Here is a 19,597-nt window from a genome sequence, read left to right on the forward strand (position 1 = left end):
TTCAAGGTCAGAAGTTCATAACTGTACAAAGCTAACAGTTAACAAAAAAAAAGGGCAAGATTTTCATTGAATGATGTAGTGGAAATGGAACATAGGAGATCATCTACATATTAAATACAATCTGCTCATTGCAGACAAACTTGCTCAATATATCGGCCCCCTTGTTATACACTTTCATCTTATTACATACATACTGCTCATTATAGACATGCCTTTGCTATATACACATTTCACTTCATACATGCTCTACTCTTTATAGAGAAGCAGCACTCAAATTTCCTCATCCCTTATTGTGTATTTTTAGTATTGTGTTCAGATTTAGACATCTAGCTATGGGAAGGATGTTATTAAACAGGAAAGCGTGCAGAATAAATTTACCAGGATGTTGCCAGGACTCAAGGGACTGAGTTATAGGGAGAGGTTGGACAAGGTAGGACCTTTTACTTTAGAATGTAGGAGACTGAGGGGGGATCTTTTAGAAATGTATAAGATCATGGGAGGCATAGATAGGGTGCATGCACTCGGTCTTTTTCCCAAGGTTGGGGAATCAAGGACTAGATGGCAGTGGTTTAAGGTAAGAGGGGAAAGAATACATGGGAACCTGACAGGCAACTTCTTTACACAGAGGGTGGTATGAATATGGAATGAGCTACCAGCTGAAGTAGTTGAGGTGTGTACATTAACAACTTTTAAAAGACACTGGGACAAACACATGGTTAGGAAACGTCTAGAAGGATGTGTGCCAAGTGCAGGGAAATGGGCCGAGCATGGGTGGGCATTTTGGTTGGCACAGAGCAGTTTAGGCCAAAAGGCTCATCTCTGTGTTATGAGACTCTCTCTTTATATACATCTGCCTTCGATATGCACCTTGCCCTTTGTATGCATCCATCCCTTTATATACAGTCTCCTGTTTATTAGTAGAATGAAATTTCTCTTCTTGACAATGACAATGCCATCCATCAATGCTGGAAATAAGATTTTGAACAACTCCAATATAGTGGCAATGATACTTTCCCTGAGTGCCTTAGTGTCCAATTGCCTTTAGAATTTTCAGGTTTTTATTCTGTGAGGTCTAAAGATAGATTGCCTCTCAGAGGATTTCCTTAGCTTCCTGGCTTTGTTAGTATTCAGCGGTAATCTTCAAAGCTGGTGGTACCTTGCTCACATCAAAACTCTCATCGTATTGACTTGGGAGGAAAAATAACATTCCCTCAGAAACCTCCAACTTCGGCAATACAACAAATATATCTTGCTACAGAAGTATCTTCAAGAAGGGAGACAAAGCATGTGTGGAGATATAGGTCAAAAGTGGTCCTTGAACATTATTAATTAAACTCATTCTCCAACACGCAACTCCCCAGATATTTATACATGTTGATGCCCTTAACATGTGATATATGACACGTAAAAACATGTTATCTAAGGTTAGGCTGAGTACAAAGATGTGGAGCTGGATGAAGACAGCAGGCCAAGCAGCATCCTCCTGAGATGCTGCTTGGTCTGCTGTATTCATCCAGCTCCATACCTTGTTATCTCAGATTCTCCAGCATCTGCAGTTCCCATTATCTCTCATTCAGCCTAACCATTCTGTGTTAATGACCTGCTCAAGCATTCCTGCATCGTTGCACATCTAAACATTTCATCACAATCACTTATTCCCTCCTCCCACAAATGATTGTCTAGCTTTCCCTCAATGGCATCTAAGCCATCCTTTATATATAACCTGCCCTTTATATGCACTCCATCCTATGTTGAAGTCGAAGGAAACAATAGATAGGCAAAGTGATAAAGAACAGTGAAGCTGTTACTGCCTGCATCCCAACAACACCGAATGTGAGAATCTATGCTCACAGTCCCCAAAGAAAAAAAGCACTTCATCATTTTCTCAATAGAAGAGTTACAAGCTGAAAAATATATTACTAGAGAGTACGTTTTCCTGGAATCCCAGGTATGTTAAATGTGGAAAATGTCGCAATTAACCCTCCCTATTAATATTAATGCTTGTGTGCGAGTGAAGTAAGCTGTAATAGTTAAATGGGGAGAAGTAAAAGAGAATGGAGGTGAATGTTACGCACCCCAGAGGTTATTGTTAGCAGGGATCGATACAAACAGCAGTCATTGTCAATAAAATGTTCCAGAGAAGTGCTGGGTTCAGAATAGATTTACAGACAGCGAAGTGACAGATACTAATAAGGAATGGAGCAAAACAATGTCTGACAATATCAGTGATAATGGGAACTGCAGATGCTGGAGAATCCGAGATAACAAACTGTGGAGCTGGATGAACACAACAGGCCAAGCAACATCTTAGGAGCACAAAAGCTGACGTTTCGGGCCTAGACCCTTCATCAGAGAGGGGGATGGGGAGAGGGTTCTGGAATAAATAGGGAGAGAGGGGGAGGCGGACCGAAGATGGAGAGAAAAGAAGATAGGTGGAGAGGAGAGTATAGGTGAGGAGGTAGGGAGGGGGTAGGTCAGTCCAGGGAGGACAGACAGGCCACGGAGGTGGGATGAGGTTAGTAGGTAGGAAATGGAGATGCGGCTTGGGGTGGGAGGAAGGGATGGGTGAGAGGAAGAACAGGTTAGGGAAGTGAAGACAGGCTGGGCAGGTTTTGGGATGCAATGGGGGGAGGGAAGAGCTGGGCTGGTTGTGGGATGCAGTGGGGGAAGGGGAGATTTTGAAGCTGGTGAAGTCCACATTGATACCATTGGGCTGCAGGGTTCCCTAGCGGAATATGAGTTGCTGTTCCTGGAACCTTCGGGTGGCATACTTGTGGCACTGCAGGAGGCCCATTATGGACATGTCATCTGAAGAATGGGAGGGGGGAGTTAAAATGGTTCATGACTTGGAGGTGCAGTTGTTTATTGCAAAACGTGCGGAGGTGTTCTGCAAAGCGGTCCCCAAGCCTCCGCTTGGTTTTCCCAATGTAGAGGAAGTCACACTGGGTACAATGGATACAGTATACCACATTGGCAGATGTGCAGGTGAACCTCCTGCTTAATATGGAAAGTCAGCTTTGTGAGGGGTAGGTCATGCCTTACAAACCTTATCGAGTTTTTTGAGGATGTGACTAGAAAGGTTGATGAGGGTCGAGCTGTGGATGTGGTGTATATGGACTTCAGTAAGGCATTTGATAAGGTTCCCCATGGTAGGCTCATTCAGAAGGTCAGGAGGAATGGGATACAGGGGAACTTAGCTGCTTGGATACAGAATTGGCTGGCCAACAGAAGACAGCGAGTGGTAGCAGAAGGAAAATATTCTGCCTGGAAGTCAGTGGTGAGTGGAGTTCCACAGGGCTCTGTCCTTGGGCCTCTACTGTTTGTAATTTTTATTAATGACTTGGACGAGGGGATTGAAGGATGGGTCAGCAAGTTTGCAGACGACACAAAGGTCGGAGGTGTCGTTGACAGTGTAGAGGGCTGTTGTAGGCTGCAGCGGGACATTGACAGGATGCAGAGATGGGCTGAGAGGTGGCAGATGGAGTTCAACCTGGATAAATGCGAGGTGATGCATTTTGGAAGGTCGAATTTGAAAGCTGAGTACAGGATTAAGGATAGGATTCTTGGCAGCGTGGAGGAACAGAGGGATCTTGGTGTGCAGATACACAGATCCCTTAAAATGGCCACCCAAGTGGACAGGGTTGTTAAGAAAGCATATGGTGTTTTGGCTTTCATTAACAGGGGGATTGAGTTTAAGAGTCGTGAGATCTTGTTGCAGCTCTATAAAACTTTGGTTAGACCGCACTTGGAATACTGCGTCCAGTTCTGGGCGCCCTATTATAGGAAAGATGTGGATGCTTTGGAGAGGGTTCAGAGGAGGTTTACCAGGATGCTGCCTGGACTGGAGGGCTTATCTTATGAAGAGAGGTTGACTGAGCTCGGTCTCTTTTCATTGGAGAAAAGGAGGAGGAGAGGGGACCTAATTGAGGTATACAAGATAATGAGAGGCATAGATAGAGTCGATAGCCAGAGACTATTTCCCAGGGCAGAAATGGCTAGCACGAGGGGTCATAGTTTTAAGCTGGTTGGTGGAAAGTATAGAGGGGATGTCAGAGGCAGGTTCTTTACGCAGAGAGTTGTGAGAGCATGGAATGCGTTGCCAGCAGCAGTTGTGGAAGCAAGGTCATTGGGGTCATTTAAGAGACTGCTGGACATGTATATGGTCACAGAAATTTGAGGGTGCTTACATGAGGATCAATGGTCGGCACAACATTGTGGGCTGAAGGGCCTGTTCTGTGCTGTACTGTTCTATGTTCTATGTTCTATGTTCTATGTTCATCTTGGGGCCTGGGATAGGGGTGAGGGAGGAGGTGTGGGGGCACGTGTAGCATTTCCTCCGGTTGCAGGGGAAGGTGCCGGGTGTGGTGGGATTGGAGGGCAGTGTGGAGCGAACAAGGGAGTCACAGAGAGAGTGGACTCTCCGGAAGGCAGACAAGGGTGGGGATGGAAAAATGTCTTGGGTGGTGGGGTCGGTTTGTAGATGGCGGAAGTGTCGGGTGATGATGCGTTGTATCCAGAGGTTGGTGGGGTGGTGTGTGAGAACAAGGGGGATCCTATTTGGGTGGTTGTGGTGGGGGCAGGCTGTGAGGGATGTGTTGCGGGAAATGCGGGAAACGTGGTCAAGGGCGTTCTCGACCACTGTGGGGGGAAAGTTGCGGTCCTTAAAGAACTTGGACATCTGGGATTTGAGGGAGTGGAATGCCTCATCCTGGGAGCAGATGCGGCGGAGGTGGAGGAATTGGGAATAGGGGATGGAATTTTTGCTGTAGGTTGGGTGGGAGGAGGTGTATTCTAGGTAGCTGTGGGAGTCGGCGGGCTTGAAATGGACATCAGTAACTAGCTGGTTGCCTGAGATAGAGACTGAGAGGTCCAGGAAGGTGAGGGATGTGTGGGAGATGGCCCAGGTGGACTTGAGGTTGGGGTGGAAGGTATTGGTGAAGTGGACGAACTGTTCGAGCTCCTCTGGGGAGCAAGACGCGGCACTGATACAGTCGTCAATGTAACGGAGGAAGAGGTGGGGTTTGGGGCCTGTGTAGGTGCAGAAGAGGGACTGTTCCACGTAACCTACAAAGAGGCAGGCATAGCTTGGGCCCATGCGGGTGCCCATGGCCATCCCCTTTGTCTGTAGGAAGTGGGAGGAATTGAAAGAGAAGTTGTTGAGGGTGAGGACGAGTTCGACTAGGCGGATGAGGGTGTCGGTGGAGGGGGACTGGTCGGGTCTGTGGGACAGGAAGAAGCGGAGGGCCTTGAGGCCATCTGCATGCAGAATACAGGCGTATAGGGACTGGGCGTCCATGGTGAAAATGAGGTTTGGGGGGCCAGGGAATTGGAAGTCCTTGAGGAGGTGGAGGGTGTGGGTGGTGTCACGGACGTAGGTCAGGAGTTCCTGGACCAAAGGGGAGAAAATGGAGTCCAGATAGGTGGAGATGAGTTTGGTGGGGCAGGAACAGGCTGAGGCAATGGGTCGACCAGGGCAGGCAGGTTTGTAGATTTTGGGAAGGAGATAGAAACGGGCTGTGCGTGGTTGGGGAATAATAAGGTTGGAGGCTGTGGGTGGGAGGTCCTCTGAGGTGATGAGGTCATGAATGGTGTTGGAGATGATGGTTTGGTGCTCGGGGGTGGGGTCATGATCAAGCGGGCAGTAGGAGGAGGTGTCGGAGAGTTGGCGTTTGGCCTCGGCGATGTAGAGGTCAGTGCGCCATACTACCACTGCGCCACCCTTGTCAGCGTGTTTGATGGTGAGGTTGGGGTTGGAGCGGAGGGAGTGGAGGGCTGCCCGTTCTGCGGGGGAATGGGTGAGAGGGGTGGAGAGGTTGAGGCGGTTAATATCTCGGCAGCAGTTGGAGATGAGGAGGTTGAGGGAGGGTAGGAGGCCTGGGGGTGGTGTCCAGGAGGAGGACTTGTGTTGGAAGCGGGTGAAGGCGTCAGTGGAGGGAGGGTTAGGCTCCCAGTTGAAGAAGTAAGCATGGAGGCGAAGGCGGCGGAAAAACTGCTCTATGTCCAACCGTGACTGGTATTCGTTGATGTGTGATTGTAGAGGGACAAAGGTGAGCCCCTTGCTTAGGACTGACCGTTCGTCCTCTGTCATTGGGAGGTCGAGGGGGATGGTGAAGTTTCGGCAGGGCTCACTGTGGCTGTCTCCTCTGGGGTTGCTGGCTGTGGAAGTTGTGGGCAGAACGATGAGGACGTTGGGTGTGGGTGAGGTTCTGTCGGCGTCGGCTGTGGGCGGGGTTCTGTCGCCGTTGGCCGTGGGCGGGGTTCCGTCGGCGGTGGGAGGAGTGGGGTGGGCGGCAGCAGCTGCAGTGAGGATGGTGTGTGTGGTGTTGTAACTGGAAGTGGAGGCAGTGACTGCAGCAGCGGTGGCGTCCGCGGTCCCGATGGATGTGACATCATCGGTGGGGTCACCGGCCGTGTCCTCGTGGTCAATGGCGGTGGGTGCATGGTGGGGGAGGGGCAGCGACAGGCTCGGGATTTGGGAGGCACAGGAATCCTCTTGTGGGTGGCAGGGGCCAGTGAGTTTGTTGTACTTACGATTTTAGGTGTCCAGTAAAGCTGAGTAGAACTGGGTGTTCAGTCTGTGGATCCTATGGAGGATAAAAAACAGCAGAGGTCCTTTGCAGGTCTGGGAGAGGTCTGGGGCAGGCTGGATTGCAGTCCCTGGAGATTCTGGCACATTGCCGCAAGTCTCTGTTTAAGGGCTCGCAGGGAGAAACGCTTCTGAAGGGTCTGAATGCTCTGGGTGTAGAGGTGGTCACTGTTGGGGCCGAATTGGGAAGGCTTGAATGTAGACTGTAGTCCAATGGGGATGATCCGGTTCCGTAGGCAGGTGCTGAGGAAGGTGATGTGACTGTGGTACCTGGTTTGCTTCAGGACATGGTCGAGCAGTTTCAAGGCTGAAGAGATTGCAAGAGAGTTGCAGTGGGAGAGAGATTCCCTGAGGTTGGTCTGGAAGGAAGAGGGTAACTTCTTCAGGTTAGGCATCCCTGGAAGAGGCTTCGCAGTGGGGTTGAAATTATATCAGTGATAATGGGAACTGCACATGCTGGAGAATCAAAGATAACAAAGTGTGAAGCTGGATGAACACAGCAGGCCAAGCAGCATCTCAGGAGCACAAAAGCTGATGTTTCGGGCCTAGACCCTTCATCAGAGAGGGGGATGGGAGAGAGTTCTGGAATACATAGAGAGAGAGGGGGAGAAGGACCGAAGATGGAGAGAAAAGAAGATAGGTGGAGAGGAGAGTACAGGTGGGAATGTAGGGAGGGGATAGGTCAGTCCAGGGAAGACGGACAGGTCAAGGAGGTGGGATGAGGTTAGTAGGTAGGAAATGGAGGAGCGGCTCGAGGTGGGAGGAAGGGATGGGTGAGAGGAAGAGCAGGTTAGTGAGGCAGAGACAGGCTGGGCTGGTTTTGGGATGCAGTGGGGGGAGGGGATGAGCTGGGCTGGTTGTGTGATACAGTCGGGGGAGGGGATGAACTGGGCTGGTTTTGGGATGCGGTGGGGGAAGGGGAGATTTTGAAGCTGGTGAAGTCCACATTGATACCATTGGGCTGCAGGGTTACCAAGCGGAATATGAATTGCTGTTCCTGGAACCTTCGGGTGGCATCATTGTGGCACTGCAGGAGGCCCATGATGGACATGTCATCTAAAGAATGAGAGGGGGCGTTAAAATGGTTTGCGACTGGGAGGTGCAGTTGTTTATTGCAAACCCAGCAGAGGTGTTCTGCAAAGCGGTCCCCAAGCCTCCGCTTGGTTTCCCCAATGTAGAGGAAGCCACACCGGGTACAATGGATACAGTATACTACATTGGCAGATGTGCAGGTGAACATCTGCTTGATATGGAAGGTCATCTTGGGGTCTGGGATGGGGGTGACGGAGGAGGTGTGGGGGCAACTGTAGCACTTCCTGCGGTTGCAGGGGTAGGTGCCGGGTGTGGTGGGGTTGGAGGGGAGTGTGGAGCGAACAAGGGAGTAACAGAGAGAGTGGTCTCTCCGGAAAGCAGACAAGGGTGGGGATGGAAAAATGTCTTCGGTGGTGGGGTCGGATTGTAGATGGCGGAAAGACATTAATCACAATAACCCAAAACCTAGAATGGATATTCATTCCTTACTGTTTATGAAGCAAGTTTGAGATTTGGATAATGAGATGCCCATGCGGCTCGAAAAGAACTTATGAAGATGCTGCCTTTTTGATGTATGATGTGGGAGCTGGCTGATCCCATTGTGAACGGCAGCGACCATATCTGCAGCAGGTGTTGGTTGCTGGAAGAACTCCAGATCAGAGTAAATGATCTGGAATCTGAGCTTCAAACTCTGCGGCACATCCGGGAGGGGGAGAGTTACCTGGACACTTTGTTTCAGGAGGCAGTCACACCCGGTAGATTAAATAACTCAAATTCTGAAAGTGTTCAGGGACAAGGTGTGACTGTAAGCGAGGCAGGTAGGGGGATTCTGAGGTCAGGAGTGCAGGAGCCTCAACCCTTGACCTTGACCAACAGGTATGAGATTCTTCCTCCCTGTACGGATGAGGGAAAGGACTGTGGGCAGGATGAGGTAGCTGACCACGGCACCGTGGTGCAGAAGGTCATTCAAGAGGGTGGAACAAAAAGACGGGTAGTTGTCATAGGGGATTCTATTATTAGGGGGACAGATAGTATCCTATACAAACCAGATCAGGAGTCCCGCATGGTGTGTTGCCTGCCCGGTGCCCGGGTGCGGGACATCTCCGACAGGGTTGAAAGGACATTGGAGCGGGAGGGGGGCGATCCAGTTGTTGTGGTCCACGTTGGGACTAACAATATAGGCAAAGCCAGGGTAGAGGGCCTGTTCAGGGATTATCAAGCACAAGGAGAGAAATTGAAGTACAGGTCCTCAAGGGTCATAATCTCCGGATTATTCCCGAGCCACGTGCTAATTGGCATAGGGAAGAGAAAGTTAGGGAAGTAAACACGTGGCTAAGGGATTGGTGTGGGAAAGAGGGATTTCATTTCATGGGGCATTGGCAAGAGTTTTGGAACCAGTGGGATCTGTACCGTTGGGACGGTCTCAACCTGAACCGATCTGGAACCAGTGTTCTAGTGAAAAGGATAAATAGGGTGGTCAGTAGGACTTTAAATTTCTGAGTCGGGGGGAAGGAAAAGTGAAAGAGACAGGGTGTATGGAGTTAAATGGAAAGATAAGCAACAGGATAGCATGTGTACAGGTGGATTTAAGCTCGAGGCAGACTAGGAATACAGCAAAAAGGAAGGATAGCTTAAGACATCTTAGGATTTCCAATCTCTCTAATAATGATAAGAAAGTTAGCATTAAGGCACTTTTCTAAATGTTTGTAGTATTCGCAACAAAGTAGATGAATTAACAGCACAAATCGTCCTGAATGATTATGATGTGGTAGGCATCACAGAGACGTGGTCGCGGGGAGTTCAGGGCTTGCAGTTAAACATCCAAGGATTCACAATATATCGAAAAGACAGGGAGGTCGGCAGAGGGGGTGGGGTTGCCTTGTTAGTTAAGAATGAAATTAAATCTACGGCACTGAATGGCATAGGGTCAGAGGATGTGGAGTCTGTGTGGGTGGAATTGAGAGGCCACCTAGGCAAAAAAACTATAATGGAAGTTATGTACAGACCTCCTAACAGTGATCAGGTCCAGGGGTGCAAGATGCACCAAGAAATAGATAGGGCATGTCAGAAAGGCAAGGTCACGGTGATCATGGGGGACTTTAATATGTAAGTGGATTGGGTGAATAATGTTGCCGGTGGATCCAAAGAAAAGAAATTCATGGAATGTTCGCAGGATGGCTTTTTGGAGCAGCTTGTGATGGAGCCCACAAGGGAGCAGGCTATTCTGGACTTAGTGCTGTGTAATGAGCCAGACTTTATAAAAGAGCTGAATATAAGGGAACACTTAGGAGGCAGCGATCATAATATGGTAGAGTTCAGTCTGCAGTTTGAGAGAGAGAAGGCAAAATCAGATGTCATGGTGTTACCGTTAAATAAAGGTAATTACAGAGGCATGAGAGAGGAATTGATGAAAATCGACTGGAAGCAGAGCCTAGCAGGGAAGACAGTAGAGGGACAATGGCAGGAGTTTCTGGATGTAATTGAGGACACAGTACAGAGGTTCATCCCACAGAAAAGAAAGATTATCCAGGGTGGGATTAGGCAGCCATGGCTGACAAAGGAAGTCAGGAAATATATCAAAGAAAAAGAGACAGCCTATAAAGTGACGAAGAACACTGGGAAATCAGAAGATTGGGAAGGCTACAAAAACAAACAGAGGATAACAAAGAGAGCAACAAGGAAGGAGAGGATCAAATATGAAGGTAAGCTAGCTAATAATATTAGAAATGATAGTTAAAGCTTCTTTCAATACATAAGAAACAAACAAGAGGCAAAAGTAGACATTGGGCTGCTCCAAATTGATGCTGGAAGGCTAGTGATGGGAGATAAGGAAATAGCTAAAGAACTTAATAAGTACTTTGCGTCAGTCTTCACAGTGGAAGACATGAGTAGTATGCCAACAATTAGGGAGAGCCAGGGGGCAGAGTTGAGTATGGTAGGCATTACAAAAGAGAAAGTGCTAGAAAAGCTAAAGGCTCTAAAAATTGATAAACCTCCTGGCCCCGATGGGCTACATCCTAGAGTCCTGAGGGAGGTGGCTGAGGAAATAGCGGAGGCTTTGGTTGTGATCTTTCAAAAGTCACTGGAGTCAGGGAAAGTCCCAGATGATTGGAAAATTGCTGTTGTAACCACCTTGTTTAAGAAAGGATCAAGGCAAAAGATGGAAAATTATAGGCCGATTAGCCTAACCTCGGTAGTTGGTAAAATTCTTGAATCCATTGTCAAGGATGAGATTTCTAAATTCCTGGAAGTGCAGGGTCAGATAAGAACAAGTCAGCATGGATTTAGTAAGGGGATGTCGTGCCTGACAAGCCTGTTGGAATTCTTTGAAGAGGTAACAAGTATGTTAAACCAGGGAAACCCAGTGGATGTTATCTATCTAGACTTCCAAAAGGCCTTTGATACAGTGCCTCACGAGAGGCTGTTGAGCAAGGTGAGGGCCCATGGTGTTCGAGGTGAGCTACTGGCTTGGATTGAGGATTGGCTGTCTGACAGAAGGCAGAGAGTTGGGATAAAAGGCTCTTTTTCAGAATGGCAACCGGTGACGAGTGGTGTCCCGCAGGGTTCAGTGTTGGGGCCGCAACTGTTCACCTTGTATGTTAATGATCCGGATGAAGGGACTGGAGGCCTTCTGGCGAAGTTTGCCGATGATACGAAGATAGGAGGACAGGCAGGTAGCACTGAGGAGGTGGGGAAGCTGCAGAAAGATTTAGACAGTTTAGGAGAGTGGTCCAGGAAATGGCTGATGAAATTCAATGTGAGTAAATGTGAGGTTTTGCACTTTAGGAAAAAGAATACAGGCATGGACTATTTTCTAAACGGTGAGAAAATTCGTAAAGCAGAAGTACAAAGGGATTTGGGAGAGTTGGTCCAGGATTCTCTAAAGGTTAACTTGCAGGTAGAGTCCTTGATTAAGAAAGCGAATGCAATGTTGTCGTTTATCTCAAGAGGGTTGGAATATAAACGCAGCGATGCACTTCTGAGGCTTTATAAAGCTCTAGTTAGGCCCCATTTAGAATACTGTGTCCAATTTTGGGTCCTACACCTCAGGAAGGGCATACTAGCCCTGGGGTGTGTCCAGCGGAAATTCACATGGATGATCCCTGGAATGGTAGGGTTAACGTATGATAAACGGCTAAGTATCCTGGGATTGTATTCATTAGAGTTTAGAAGGTTGAGGGAGATCTAATAGAAACTTACAAGATAATGTTTGGCTTAGAAGGGGTGGACGCTAGGAAGTTGTTTCCGTTAGGTGGGCAGACTAGGACCGTGGCCTTAAAATTAGAGGGGGTAAATTTAAAATGGAAATGAGAGTACCTTTCTTCAGCCAGAGAGTAGTGGGCTTGTGGAATTCATTGCCAAGGAGTGCAGTGGAGGCCAGGACGTTGGATGTCTTCAAGGCAGAGATCGACAAATTCTTGATCTCACAAGGAATCAAGGGCTACTGGGAGAGTGCAGGGAAGTGGAATTGAAATGCCCATCAGCCATGATTTAAATGACGGAGTGGACTTGATGGGCTGAATGGCCTCACTTCCACTCCTATGTCTTATGCTCTTAAGGTCTTATGGTCTTTTTCTGTATCCCACAAAATTATTATAGCCAGCCCTAGAATACACATGCCCTGCAATTCGCTTGAATAAACAATCATAAACCTGTGGTCAATTATTAAAAGTAACCACAATATTTACATAAATTAAACGAAACAAAAGGAAATTGGAGACAAAAACAGAAAAACTTATCAGGTCTGGAAGCATTAAAGTTAACGTTTCAGTTCTGAAGATAGGTCACTGGTCTGCAAATGTTAACTTTGTTTTCTCTCCACATATGCTGCCAGACCTCCTGAGTTTTTCCAAAAATTTCTGTTTTATTCACTTCTGTGAATCACTCTGGCGTTCAGAAATCACAGAACATTTATTGAGTATTGTATCACACATTATATACACTGGCCACTGGGTATGATGCTCCATCAAAGCTCAAAATCTCATGTAGATATGGTAAATCACAGTTATCTATCTTTGTATTCTGATAAAGGGTCACTGATCTCGAACATTAACATTGCTTCTCTCCCTGCTGATGTTGCAAGGCCTGCTAGTTTCTTCAGCACATCCTGTTGGTGTTCTAGATTTCAAACATCTGCAGTTCTTTGTTTTTATTTTCGGTCTTTGAACCGTTCAGGCGTGTGTTACTCCAACCAAACTTTCCAAAATCACCACAATCTGCTGCATGCTGTACAATGTCCTCATGCAGCAATGGACATGAGTGCAACGAGGTGATGAGAAAATAAATGATGTTTCAGATTGAAAGGAAAAGGACAAATTAGTAGGGAGTGAAGAGTTACGCAGGGAAGGAGACTGGTATGGAATACTTTCTTTAAGGACTAAACACATCCTGCCATTGGCCAGAGATAATGGGAACTGCAGATGCTGGAGATTCCAAGATAATAAAATGTGAGGCTGGATGAACACAGCAGGCCAAGCAGCATCTCAGGAGCACAAAAGCTGACGTTTCGGGCCTAGACCCTTCATCAGAGAGGGGGATGGGGGGAGGGAACTGGAATAAATAGGGAGAGAGGGGGAGGCGGACCGAAGATGGAGAGTAAAGAAGATAGGTGGAGAGGGTGTAGGTGGGGAGGTAGGGAGGGGATAGGTCAGTCCAGGGAAGACGGACAGGTCAAGGAGGTGGGATGAGGTTAGTAGGTAGCTGGGGGTGCGGCTTGGGGTGGGAGGAAGGGATGGGTGAGAGGAAGAACCGGTTAGGGAGGCAGAGACAGGTTGGACTGGTTTTGGGATGCAGTGGGTGGGGGGGAAGAGCTGGGCTGGTTGTGTGGTGCAGTGAGGGGAGGGGATGAACTGGGCTGGTTTAGGGATGCAGTGGGGGAAGGGGAGATTTTGAAACTGGTGAAGTCCACATTGATACCATATGGCTGCAGGGTTCCCAGGCGGAATATGAGTTGCTGTTCCTGCAACCTTCGGGTGGCATCATTGTGGCAGTGCAGGAGGCCCATGATGGACATGTCATCAAGAGAATGGGAGGGGGAGTGGAAATGGTTTGCGACTGGGAGGTGCAGTTGTTTGTTGCGAACTGAGCGGAGGTGTTCTGCAAAGCGGTCCCCAAGCCTCCGCTTGGTTTCCCCAATGTAGAGAAAGCCGCACCGGGTACAGTGGATGCAGTATACCACATTGGCAGATGTGCAGGTGAACCTCTGCTTAATGTGGAATGTCATCTTGGGGCCTGGGATGGGGGTGAGGGAGGAGGTGTGGGGACAAGTGTAGCATTTCCTGCGGTTGCAGGGGAAGGTGCCGGGTGTGGTGGGGTTGGAGGGCAGTGTGGAGCGAACAAGGGAGTCACGGAGAGAGTGGTCTCTCCGGAAAGCAGACAGGGGTGGGGATGGAAAAATGTCTTGGGTGGTGGGGTCGGATTGTAAATGGCGGAAGTGTCGGAGGATAATGCGTTGTATCCGGAAGTTGGTAGGGTGGTGTGTGAGAACGAGGGGGATCCTCTTGGGGCGGTTGTGGCGGGGGCGGGGTGTGAGGGATGTGTCGCGGGAAATGCGGGAGACGCGGTCAAGGGCGTTCTCAATCACCGTGGGGGGGAAGTTGCGGTCCTTAAAGAACTTGGACATCTGGGATGTGCGGGAGTGGAATGTCTTATCGTGGGAGCAGATGCGGCGGAGGCGGAGGAATTGGGAATAGGGGATGGAATTTTTGCAGGAGGGTGGGTGGGAGGAGGTGTATTCTAGGTAGCTGTGGGAGTCGGTGGGCTTGAAATGGACATCAGTTACAAGCTGGTTGGATCGTGGGAGCAGATGCGGCGCCCACAGCTACCTAGAATACACCTCCTCCCACCCACCCTCCTGCAAAAATTCCATCCCCTATTCCCAATTCCTCCGCCTCCGCCGCATCTGCTCCCACGATAAGACATTCCACTCCCGCACATCCCAGATGTCCAAGTTCTTTAAGGACCGCAACTTCCCCCCCACGGTGATTGAGAACGCCCTTGACCGCGTCTCCCGCATTTCCCGCGACACATCCCTCACACCCCGCCCCCGCCACAACCGCCCCAAGAGGATCCCCCTCATTCTCACACACCACCCTACCAACCTCCGGATACAACGCATTATCCTCCGACACTTCCGCCATTTACAATCCGACCCCACCACAAAAGACATTTTTCCATCCCCACCCCTGTCTGCTTTCCGGAGAGACCACTCTCTCCGTGACTCCCTTGTTCGCTCCACACTGCCCTCCAACCCCACCACACCCGGCACCTTCCCCTGCAACCGCAGGAAATGCTACACTTGTCCCCACACCTCCTCCCTCACCCCCATCCCAGGCCCCAAGATGACATTCCACATTAAGCAGAGGTTCACCTGCACATCTGCCAATGTGGTATACTGCATCCACTGTACCCGGTGCGGCTTTCTCTACATTGGGGAAACCAAGCGGAGGCTTGGGGACCGCTTTGCAGAACACCTCCGCTCAGTTCGCAACAAACAACTGCACCTCCCAGTCGCAAACCATTTCCACTCCCCCTCCCATTCTCTTGATGACATGTCCATCATGGGCCTCCTGCACTGCCACAATGATGCCACCCGAAGGTTGCAGGAACAGCAACTCATATTCCGCCTGGGAACCCTGCAGCCATATGGTATCAATGTGGACTTCACCAGTTTCAAAATCTCCCCTTCCCCCACTGCATCCCTAAACCAGCCCAGTTCATCCCCTCCCCCCACTGCACCACACAACCAGCCCAGCTCTTCCCCCCCCCACCCACTGCATCCCAAAACCAGTCCAACCTGTCTCTGCCTCCCTAACCGGTTCTTCCTCTCACCCATCCCTTCCTCCCACCCCAAGCCGCACCCCCAGCTACCTACTAACCTCATCCCACCTCCTTGACCTGTCCGTCTTCCCTGGACTGACCTATCCCCTCCCTACCTCCCCACCTACACCCTCTCCACCTATCTTCTTTACTCTCCATCTTCGGTCCGCCTCCCCCTCTCTCCCTATTTATTCCAGTTCCCTCCCCCCATCCCCCTCTCTGATGAAGGGTCTAGGCCCGAAACGTCAGCTTTTGTGCTCCTGAGATGCTGCTTGGCCTGCTGTGTTCATCCAGCCTCACATTTTATTATCCTGCCATTGGCCAGTTATTTTTCTGCTCTGAAAAGCCGCACATAATTCCACCCAAGAAAATGGCATGTTGCTGGACTATCATCTTACTGATCCCTCAAAGCATTTACTGGAGTTAGTTTTCTTGGATGTTACATCCTAGGACCACTGAACTAGAAACTGTAGCCAAGTGGAAATTGAGCTGGAAATCCCATAAATGCTCATTGCTATTCCAGTTAGACGTCTCACAAACCCTGCAGTGCTGAATATGAAGAGAACACAGTAACTTACATTTCAGAAAGGCCTGTGTTTATGATTCAGAATTATCTACAATTCGATTTCCTGTTGCAGCACCATTTGCAGGTTTTAAATTACCTGTGAGCATAAGAGTGAGTGCTAGCAGTAAAAGGAGTTTTTTGTACACCATTAATTCTCTCAACAGAAAATTCTGATTTCATAAAATGTCATTTATTTGATGTAATTTTAGACCATGATGAGACAATTTGGAAACTTTCCTTGCCTTTTATTTGGCAAATTAACAATCTTCAAACAGGCAGTTCTCCAAACCATGAAAATCAATTGGAAGTCATTTTCATTTTCAGTGTGTATTTAAAACATTAAGGGACTGTATACTGTAGTAGTGATGCCATGTGACTAACAGCCTTAGGGCTCCTCTAGTGCAGTGCCAGGGCCCATATCCCTAATTCTGAGCCAGGAGGCCCAGGGTCAAGTCCCGCGTGCTGTGAAGGTGGGTAATAACATCTCCCAACAGGCTGCATAGAAAAAAAATCTGTTGTTAAGATGTTGCTCTCTCTGCTCTGTCTCACAGTCTGAGCTGTCTCAGCTTGTACCTGCCAAGTCACCATTGCCTTTATTCACAGACAACATGTTGCGATCTGGTGGAGTAGCATCTGGGAGTTTCCTGGGTTTGCTTTGACAATGCTTTTTTGTGTAGGTTTGACAATAATTTATAATGTATATTTGCAGCCAAGATCACGAGGTCAAAGTAAGGACAAGAAATTTGTGGGCCTGAAGAATCTGGAAAGATTAAGCATTGATTTTCACAGATTGGAAATACTGTTGTGTCACACAGTTAGCCATCAAATGATTATCATATACATCCACACACATTACATGCTCAGCACATTCAGTCAGTAACACGAGCAGGTATGGATTCTAAATGCTTGATACTGAAATGCCACATACTAACAATTAGAGGTTCCCGTCTATCAAAGTCCAACATTCAGGATTTGTCTTGCTGCCTTCACCCTTTGTATTTCACCTCTCCATGACCTCATCTGGAAAGTGAAGCAGATAGGCAATTGTATGAACAAGTTTCATAATTTTCTTGCAATCATGACTTACATTCTTGAGCATTTCCCAAATAATAACGAAACTGCACTTAACCATGCTCTGGAAAAATGACAATAAATTCTGCAGTTACATGCTTGACAAAGAGAAATTTTGTTTTATTCTCTGGTCTGTTGAAATGAAATGTATTTATCCATGAGCACAAAGGCCACTGGAGGGCAGTAATGGTTCTCATCTTGTTGAAATTGTTTTTGTAGTAACATTCTGGAATAAATAACTCCTTAGGATTGAGTGGAGGCAATATCTATTCTCCTCCCTCTGCCATACTTCACCACATTGCTGCTGTGTTACTAAATATAATCCAGCTGTGTCTTATTATTTGAATGCATAGTTAAATATAGTACATCGCTCTGGTTTTCGGCAGCTTTTGATATCTTCTATCCTGTACTGATATTTTGCTGTTTTCTGTCTTTATCATACTACCCTCTCTTTGCTTCTTTCCCTGCCATTTCTAACTATTGTATCCCCAAGGCAGCAATGCCACAGCAGTAATTGTTTTGACAGCAATCCTCAATGAGACTGGTCTCTGCATTTCTTTACCACAGATCAAACTCAGGACATGCTCACAATGTTGTTTGTGATTTGCAGTGAGTGACCACCATACAGTTTCCATCAGTCAGCATTTTCTCAACTTATAAAATGTTCTTCCAGACACCCACTATATTGGCTGAGATTAAGTGGGGTGAAACGTGTTCTGCGAATGCATTTAAACTCTTTAGATTGAAAAATGCAGAAAAATAGGTACAGTAAAACTCCTTCCAGGTTTCAAAGTTGTTTGTGTTTGACTGTGATGATCTTTCTCACTCCACTACCACTATGTTTATGATCCACGGAGCCTGAAGGATGAAAGCTGAAGCTTTTCTGGCAGTTTACAAAGAGTACACCAGAATCACTGGAAGTCCTTTTGGAATTCAAACTCAACAGGTTGTGAACCTATTGCTACATTTCTGGGTTGACCTGCTGGGACACCAGACAAAACACTTAACACCATAAGGGTAGAGGGGAAGCCAATGACCAAGACACTGGACAACAGAAATTCTATTCCTTAGAAAGCAGTGGAGATTGGGTCATTGAACTTGTTGTTGATAGATAAAGGAGTTGGACTTATGGGGGACAGATATGAGAGCAGACATGAGACATTAATTAGATCAAATATGATCGTATGGAATGGCAGAGCAGGCTTGAAGAGCTGAATTGGCAGCTCCTGATCCTCAGTCCTAGGTTCCTACATTTCAGAGTTCCTTTACCTCAATCCGTCATTAGAATCCAAAGTAGGGTCAGCACAGATGTGCCTGCTGAGGCGAAGAATTAACATTCTGACTGGATTTGGAGACTGCCTGGAAATTTAGGACATGATAATGGACTGGAGGCTACTTGTCATCAAATAATCTTTGCTTAATTTTTAACATGAATATCTTTTGAACAGGGCTGTACAGCATGGAAACAGACCTTTTGGTCCAACCCGTTCATGCCAAACAGATATCCTAAATAAATCTGGTCCCATTTGCCAGCATTTTTCCCATATCCCCATAAACCCTTCCTATTCATATACACATCCGGATGTCTTTTAAATGTCATAATTGTATCAGCCTCCACTACTTCTTCTGGCAGATCATTCCATACATACACCATCCTCTGCATGAAAAAGTTACCCCATAGCTTTCTTATAAATTTTTTGTTTCTCACCCTAAATCTATGCCCTCTAGTTTTGGACTCCCCCACCCCGAGGGGAAGTCTTTGTCTATTTACCCTTGCCATGACCCTCATGATTTTACAAACTTGCACAAGGTCACCCTTCAGCCTCCATCATTCCAGCAAAGATAGCCCCAGCCTAATTCCCCAGCCTCTTCCTACAACTCAACACCTTCCAAACCCGGCAATTCTTGTGAATCTTTTCAGAACCATTTCAAGTTTCACAGCATCCTTCCTTTGGCAGGGAGACCAGAAATACACACAGTATTCCAAAAGTGGCCGAACAAAAATCCCATATAGCTACAACATGACCTTCCAAATCCTATTGTCAATGCACTGACCAATAAAGGCAAACATACCAAATGCCTTCTTCACCATCCTGTCTACATGTGACTCTACTTTCAATGAACTATGAACCTGCACTCCAAGCTCTCTTTGTTCAACATGGAGTGACTAAACTTTCTTTAGGGGGTCAGGTTTCACATTTCCATCCTCAGAGCAGTATTTCTTAATTCATTCACGGGATGAGGGCATCACTGGCCAGAAAGCATTTACTGCCCATCCCCTCAGTTCAGTGTCAACCATATTGCTGTGGGTTGGGAGTCACATGTAGGACAGACCAGATAAGGATGACAGTTTCCTTCTTTAAAGGATGTTAGTGAACCAAATGGTTTTTTCCCACAATCGACAATGGATTCATGGTCATTGTTAGACTCCTAATTCCAGATTTTTACTGAATTCAAATTTCACCATCTGCTGCAGTGGAATTCAAACCCAGGTCCCCAAGGACATTATATGAGTCTCTGGATTA

This window comes from Stegostoma tigrinum, chromosome 1, assembly GCF_030684315.1.
Source record: "Stegostoma tigrinum isolate sSteTig4 chromosome 1, sSteTig4.hap1, whole genome shotgun sequence".
Taxonomy (NCBI): Eukaryota; Metazoa; Chordata; class Chondrichthyes; order Orectolobiformes; family Stegostomatidae; genus Stegostoma; species Stegostoma tigrinum.